Below are 8,116 nucleotides of genomic sequence, written 5' to 3' on the forward strand. Positions count from 1 at the left end.
AGGCGCCTGGTCACTATGAAGATCAAGGACAAATTGAAAGACGGAGCGTAAGCGTTCAGGATTGTTAGAACTGTAACCATGGGAACCAGTAATAGGAAGTGGTCAGGACGTGAGCCGGGGAGCGTTTGGTCGTCTTGGAGATCGATAAACAACGCGGGAGGACAGGACCATGACGCACAGACCGGTATCTATGGGAACCGCTAACAGGAAGCAGCGAGGACGGAACCCGCGGACACATAGCGGCAACGGACGAAGGATGTTTGGGTTGGTGACCTTGACAACGAGGGGAGGGAGTAAGTTGAAAATCTGTCATGGGATCCGGTATAGCCTGTATAATTGGTTGAGCTATCTACACAGCTGAACAAACTTATTTACTGCGAGGGACATCCCTGATTGGAGAAGGGAGATTTAAATAGCAGGGACATGCTAAGACACACTCATAACCTTGAAAAAGACCCGGGTACGGGTTGAAACGCGTTGGTGGAGGGGCAGCAAATTTATATGAAACGTATCACACTATATGGTCTCTTCATTTATTTTGCATAATCCGTGAAACTGTGGATTAATCCGTTAGAAGACTCTATCAAGACCAACATTGGGAAGATCGGACAATACCCTCACATATAGAAGCTAAGGAACCTTTTCAGTTTTTATACCTACAAAGCTAGCGCCTGTACATATCATTGCTTACCCATCCACATACACACAACCCATTGTGGTGCCTGTGGCTACGGGTACCATGGCTATGTCAAAATCTCTCGATGTGGTTAGAGCTTTGAAAATTTATATCGCCAGAATGGCTCAAATTAGGAAATCAGAGGCTCTGTTTCTCCTATATGCTCCCAGCAAAATTGGTGCTCCTGCTTCCAAGCAGACTATTGCACGCTGGATCTGTACTACTGGATTGCCGTTACCGAAATCAGTGAAAGCTAATTCTACCAGAAAGGTGGGCTCATCTTCGGCGGCTGCCTGAGGAGTCTCGGCGCTTCCACTTTGCCGAGCAGCTACGTGGTCGGGTTCAAACACTTTTGCTAAGTTCTACAAGTTTGATACCCTGGCTGATGAGGACCTCATGTTTGCTCAATCGGTGCTGCAGAGTCGTCCGCACTCTCCCGCCCGGTCTGGAGCTTTGGTATAGACCCCATGGTCCTTTTGGAGTCCCCAGCATCCTCTAGGACGTAAGAGAAAATAGGATTTTAATACCTACCGGTAAATCCTTTTCTCCTAGTCCGTAGAGGATGCTGGGCGCCCATCCCAGTGCGGACTATTACTTGCAGTTGTTTTGATACTTGTTGTTTTCGGTTACACGAAGATTGTGTATCGGTTATATTCAGCTTGTTGCTGTCTTTAGTTCATACTGTTATCTGGTATTCCTGGTAATCCAGTTGTACGGTGTGTTGTGGTGTGAGCTGGTATGTATCTCGCCCTTAGTTTAACAAAAATCCTTCTCCCTGGGCACAGTTCCTATAACTGAGGTCTGGAGGAGGGGCATAGAGGGAGGAGCCAGTTCACACCCATTCAAAGTCTTATAGTGTGCCCATGTCTCCTGCGGATCCCGTCTATACCCCATGGTCCTTTTGGGGTCCCCAGCATCCTCTATGGACTAGGATAAAAGGATTTACCGGTAGGTATTAAAATCCTATTTTTATCCAGCAGCAAAAGGACGTTTAACACACAACATATGGATGATTAAAAAGAATGTTTGTTCTGGTCCATCCACATAAATTGTGGATTTAAAAAGGGAATATGGACACAATCAGTACCAAAACCCTCTCATACGGTCCAGTACTAAAGGTTTTTGTATTAATCAGACCTCAATAGGTCAATCTGCATCTGGGGAGCAACCAAATACTGGACTCTGGTTGCCCTGAGTTCAGTGCTCAAAAGATAAAGGCGTCTATATATATATATACAATGATTATTCCGATAATGAGTCTACCTCTAGTCTTATAAAAAGACAATCAAGATACAAGTCCCAAAATGGGAATTAGAGTAAAATGAAGGAAAAGTGGTGATCCTGCTATTGGCATTAGGTCAGAGCGGCTGGTCCTATAACACCCGGTATTCTCTGGAAGTCACCCTTCCAGGTACAGACCCGGCCCAGCACCGCTTGGCTTTCAAGATCGGACGAGATTGGACGTCTGCGGTAAGGAATGGTAGTAGGAGGTTACACTCTGTCTCTGCCTTGCCAATGAGAGTGCACCTAATTGCAACACAAGAGTTGGAGTCTAGGTTCAGGACTCCAAAAAGAGTGGGAAGGGAGAGGGAGGGAAAAGGGAGAGAGGGAGAGTTAAAGGAAAAGACAGATTGTGGATCTGCTGTCTCCGTTAGACTGAGGGGTGACCGTTGGATTTAACAATCATGAAGTCACGCCTCTGAATCGGGAATAAGAGTCCACTAATAAGTTTAGTCGGAAAAAGATACAAGAACTAGGATCGGTACGGTAGTAACATTTCTCTTACGTCCTAGAGGATGCTGGGGTCCACATTAGTACCATGGGGTATAGATGGGTCCACCAGGAGCCATTGGCACTTTAAGAGTTTGAGAGTGTGGGCTGGCTCCTCCCTCTATGCCCCTGCTACCAGACTCGATTTGAGAAAATGTGCCCAGAGGAGCCGGTCACAGCTAGGGGAGCTCTACAGAGCTTCTTTAGAAAAAGTTTTTTTTTATAGTTTGTTATTTTACAGGGAGGCTGCTGGCAACAGCCTCCCTGCTTCGTGGGACTAAGGGGGGGAGTAGTGTCCGCCCTGCGGAGTCTGAGCCACTATCTCCGCTGACAGGACACTGAGCTCCTGAGGGGATCGATCATTCCCTGCCACAGGGGATCGCTCACACCAGCAGCATGCCGCCACCCCCTTACAGAGCCAGAAGATTGGTGGCGAGTGAGTCACCGACCCTCCTAGTAAGCGGGGAGCTGGTGTGTAGATGGTGGCAACAGGGTATGGAGCGCAGTACAAACTGTGCTCCGGGGCCCAGTGGTACATAGTGCGGCACCGCGAGGGACGCCCTGAGCCAGCGCCTACACTGGTCACACAGCCTGTCGGGGTCCCGGGATCATTGCCAGCATAATTCCTCAGGCCAGTATAATCCTATGAAGAGCGTGAAGACAGCGCCATTTTGGGGGCGGAGATTCTCAGAGCGGACCCAGCAGCATTCAGCACCATTTTCCTGCCTACACAACGCTGTCAGTGAAGAACAAGTCCCTCCAGAACAACTCTAGCTATCTCTCACGGTACCAGGGGGTTGTAGAAGGGGGGGAGGCTGTATCCGTGCATGTTGGGGGTCTCCCTTTACCTAAAAAGCGCTGTGTGTGGGTAGGCTCCAATCTCTGTCTCTCTCTTGCCATTCTTGGGGGTGAAACTTTGTCTGCCCTCGCCAGTGTGGAGTGTCTGTGGTCTCCATTAAGCTATGTCTAGGGACTCTGTGTCATATGCTGCAGAGGATATGTCCTCTCAGGATGATCCCATTCCATGTAATCACGATTGCACTGTTTTAGCACAGATACCAGCAAGGGAGCCTGAGTGGTTATCCTTTATCAAATCTATGATTTCTCAGATTTCTACTAGGGTGGCACAAAATGAGTCTGCAACTCAGGCTTTACAGAGCTCTATGGCAGTCTGGCCCAGTTCTGTTACCTCAGGGCCCCCCCGCAGTATATTCCCAAAAACGTGTTCTTGCACAGATTATGCAAGATGGCACGGATACCGATTCTGACACTGAGGACGGTGATGGGGATGTGTTGAGCGGGGTAGCATCTCTTGCAAAAGGGGTGCAGTTGATGATAGAGGCCATTAGGGATGCGTTGAATATTACTGATACAATACCTGTGCAGGTTGAGGAGGCTCACATTACTGAAAATAAGAAAGCATTGCTAACCTTCCCTCTGTCAAAATAATTAAATGCTATTTTTGAAAAAGCATGGGAAAACCCTGATAAAAAATTCCAGATCCCTAAAAGGGTCCTGGTGGCGTTTCCTTTCCCTGTGGAGGTTAGAAAAAAATGGGAAAACCCGCCCATTGTTGGCGCGTCTGTATCCAGACTCTCAAAAAAGGTGGTTTTACCTGTTCCAGGATCTACCGCCTTGAAAGGGCCGGCTGATCGTAAAATTGATAATATGCTTAGATCCATGTACACGACTTCAGGGGCTATATTATGTCCCACTATTGCCAGTGCTTGGATTGCCAAAGCTATAGTAAAGTGGTCAGGCACATTACTTGAAGATTTGTATACTATGGATAAATCTGATGTAGAATTGTTTTTGCGTAACATTCAGGATTCGTCAGGATTTCTCGTAGAATCCATGAAAGACCTGGGTTCCATGGCTGCTGGAATTTCTTCCATGTCTGTCTCAGCTCATCGAGGACTGTGGCTGCGACAGTGGTCTGCCGACACGGAATCCAAGAGAAGTGTGGAGACCCTACCCTACAAAGGTCAGGCTCTCTTTGGGGAATGTTAGATGCGTGGATCTCCATGGCTACGGCAGGTAAGTCACCTTTTCTTCACTCAGCTGCACCTGCTACGAAGAAACCCTTTTCTTCAACTGCATCACAGCTCTTTCGGGCTGCCAAGCACCGAAAGGCCAGACCGTCCAACACCTTCTTTAGGGGAGGCCGGCCCAAATCCAAGAAACCAGCTGCGGCGAGTTCCTAGGAACAGAAACCTGCTTCAGGTATGCCGAAGTCCTCCGCATGCCGGTGGACCTCACGACCCGGAGGTGGGGCTGGTGGGAGCGAGACTCAGGCTTTCTGTCACGTCTGGGTGTCGTCCGGCCTGGATCCCTGGGTGCAAGATATCGTGTCCCAGGGGTACAGGCTGGAATTTCAAGATCTCCCTCCTCACCGATTCTTCAAATCAGGCTTGCCAGCTTTGCTGGCAGACAGGGCTGTCCTGCAGGCAGCCGTCCAGAAGTTGGTGGAGGCACAGGTTATTGTACCGGTCCCTCCTCATCTGCAAAACAAAGGTTACTATTCAAACCTTTTTCGTGGTACCAAAACCGGACGGTTTGGTCAGGCCCGTTCTGAACCTAAAATCTTTTCTGAAGGAGATCAAGTTCAAAATGGAATCTCTAAGGGCGGTGATATCAAGTCTGAAGAGGGGGAATTCCTGGTGTCCCTGGAAATCAAGGATGCGTACCTCCACATTCCAATTTGGCCGCCGCATCAGGCTTATCTCCGATTCGCACTGTTGGACTGTCACTATCAGTTCCAGGCTCTGTCATTTGGCCTCTCCACAGCACCAAGGGTTTTCACCAAGGTAATGGCGGAAATGATGGTTCTCCTCCGCAGATAGGGGGTGAACATAATTCCATATCTGGACGATCTGCTGATAAAGGCACCGTCCAAGGAGAAGCTGTTACAGTCCATCCTTCTCACGACCCACCTGCTCAGGGAACACGGTTGGATCCTGAATCTTCCAAAATCAAATTTGGAACCAACCAGGAGGTTGTCCTTTCTGGGAATGATCCTCGACACGGAAGTGCAGTGGGTGTTTCTTCCAAAGGAAAAAGCGTTGGTGATACAAACGATGGTCCAGGATGTCCTGATGCCAGTCCTGAGGTTGATTCATCAGTGCATTCGCCTTCTGGGGAAGATGGTGGCCTCTTACGAGGCTCTACAGTATGGGAGGTTTCATGCTCGGACAAGTGGTCGGGATCCCATCTACATATGCACCAGAGGATACGTCTGTCACCAAAGGCCAGGATTTCACTCCTCTGGTGGCTGCAACTCCCTCACCTTCTGGAGGGCCGCAGATTCGGGATTCAGGACTGGATCCTTCTAACCACGGATGCAAGTCTCCGAGGTTGGGGCGCAGTCACTCAAGGGGAAACCTTCCAAGGAAGGTGGTCAAGTCTGGAAGCCAGTCTGCTGATAAACATTCTAGAACTAAGAGCCGTCTACAATGGTCTTCTCCAAGCGGCCCATCTTCCGAGAAATCGGGCCATTCAAGTGCAGTCAGACAATGTAACGACAGTGGCTTACATCAACCGACAGGGCAGAACGAAGAGCAGAGCTGCAATGTCAGAGGTAACAAGAATCATCCTCTGGGCAGAAAAACACGCGTTGGTGCTGTCAGCAATCTTCACTCTGGGAGTAGACAACTGGGAAGCGGACTACCTCAGCAGAAATGATCTCCATCCAGGAGAGTGGGGACTCCATCCGGAGGTGTTCACGGAGGTAACATATCTTTGGGGTGTACCTCAAATAGATTATGGCCTCTCTTCTCAACAAGAAGCTTCAGCGATATTGTTCCAGGTCGAGGGACCCGCAAGCAGTGGCGGTGGACGCCTTGGTGACTCTGTGGGTTTTCCAGTTGGTGTACCTGTTTCCACCACTCCCACTCATTCCAAGAGTGCTATAGCTCATAAGGAGAACAAGGGTTCAAGTGATCCTCATTGCTCCAGACTGGCCAAGAAGGTCTTGGTGCGCGGATCTTCTGGATCTACTGCTAGAAGAGCCGAGGCCTCTTCCTCTTCGGATGGACCTGCTGCAGCAGGGTCCGTTCGCCTATCAAGACTTACCGCAGCTGCGTTTAATGGCATGGAGGTTGAACGCCAGATACTAGCTCGGAAGGGCATTCCGAACAAGGTTATTCCTACCCTGATACAGGCTAGGAAAGGAGTTACGTCTAAACATTATCATCGTATTTGGAAAAAATATGTATCTTGGTGTGAGTTTCCTACGGTGGAGTTTCAACTGGGATGTTTTCTCCTCTTCCTGCAAGCAGGTGTGGATATGGGCCTGAGGTTGGGATCCATAAAGTTACAAATTTTGGCCCTATCCATTTTCTTCCAGAAACAGTTGGCTGCCCTCCCTGAGGTTCAGACTTATTTGAAGGGACTTCTGCACATCCAACCTCCCTTTGTGCCACCTACGGTGCCCTGGGATCTTAACGTGGTGTTGCAGTTCCTCCAGTTGGACTGGTTTGAGCCTCTACAGGAGGTTGAGGTCAAGTTTCTCACGTGGAAGGCTGTCACTTTGTTGGCCTTAGCTTCTGCTAGACGTGTGTCGGAGTTGGGGGATGTGTCCTGTAGAAGCCCATACTTGATCTTCCATGAAGTTAGGGCTGAGCTTCGGCCACGTCAGAAGTATTTTCCGAAGGTTGTGTCGGCATTGCATATCAACCAACCTATTGTGGTGCCAGTTGCTAATGATGCATTTCATCAAAGTCCTTGGATGTTGAAAGGGCTCTGAAAATCTATGTGAAGAGGACTGCTCGTCACAGAAAATCGGACTCTCTGTTTGTCCTGTTTGATCCCAAGAAAATAGGGTGTCCTGCTTCTAAGCAGACAATCTCTCGCTGGATTAGGTTCACGATCCAGCATGCGTATTCTACGGCAGGATTGCCGTGTCCTACGTCTGTTAAGGCCCACTCTACTCGTAAGGCGGGTTCTTCCTGGGCAGCTGTCCGGGTGGTCTGGGTCGAACATGTTTGCACAGTTCTACAAGTTCAATACTTTGGCCACTGAGGACCTAAAGTTTGGTCAATCAGTTCTGCAGGAGCCTCCCATTCTGGGAGCTTTGGTACATCCCCATGGTACTAATGTGGACCCCAGCATCCTCTAGGACATAAGAGAAAATAGGATTTTGGTTATAGAGGGAGGAGCCAGCCCACACTCTCAAACTCTTAAAATGCCAATGGCTCCTGGTGGACCCGTATATACCCCATGGTACTAACGTGGACCCCAGCATCCTCCACGGACTACGAGAAAAGGGTTTACTGGTAGGTAACCAAAATCCTATTATCACAGAAGAGGATCAGTATGACAGTACCAGAGCAAGTATAGGGTCCGGGGATTGGTGTGCCAGTACGGGGGCAGGTAGGGTCATGGGTCAGTGTGATAGTACTGATCCAGGTAGGGGCAGGGGATCAGTGTGACAGTACTGGGGCAGGTATGGACAGGGAACCAGTGTGACAGTACATGGTCAGGGGATCAGTGTGACAGTACTGGGGCAGGAAGGGTCGGGATCAGTGTGACAGTACTGGGGAAGGTATATGGTCAGGAGATCAGTGTGACAGTACTGAGGCAGGTAGGTGCAGGGGATCAATGTGACAGTATTGAGCAAGGTAGGGTCAGGGGATCAGTGAGACATTACTGGGGCAGGTAGGGTCAGTGGAT

General features: G+C 49.3%; 1 pseudogene; it reads right to left on the bottom strand.

Annotated features, from left to right (window-relative positions):
• Positions 1-2,046: 2,046 nt before the first annotated feature.
• On the bottom strand, positions 2,047-2,165 carry LOC134950120 (5S ribosomal RNA; annotated as a pseudogene).
• Between the last annotated feature and the right edge of the window lie 5,951 nt (positions 2,166-8,116).

This window comes from Pseudophryne corroboree, chromosome 8 (assembly GCF_028390025.1).
Source record: "Pseudophryne corroboree isolate aPseCor3 chromosome 8, aPseCor3.hap2, whole genome shotgun sequence".
Taxonomy (NCBI): Eukaryota; Metazoa; Chordata; class Amphibia; order Anura; family Myobatrachidae; genus Pseudophryne; species Pseudophryne corroboree.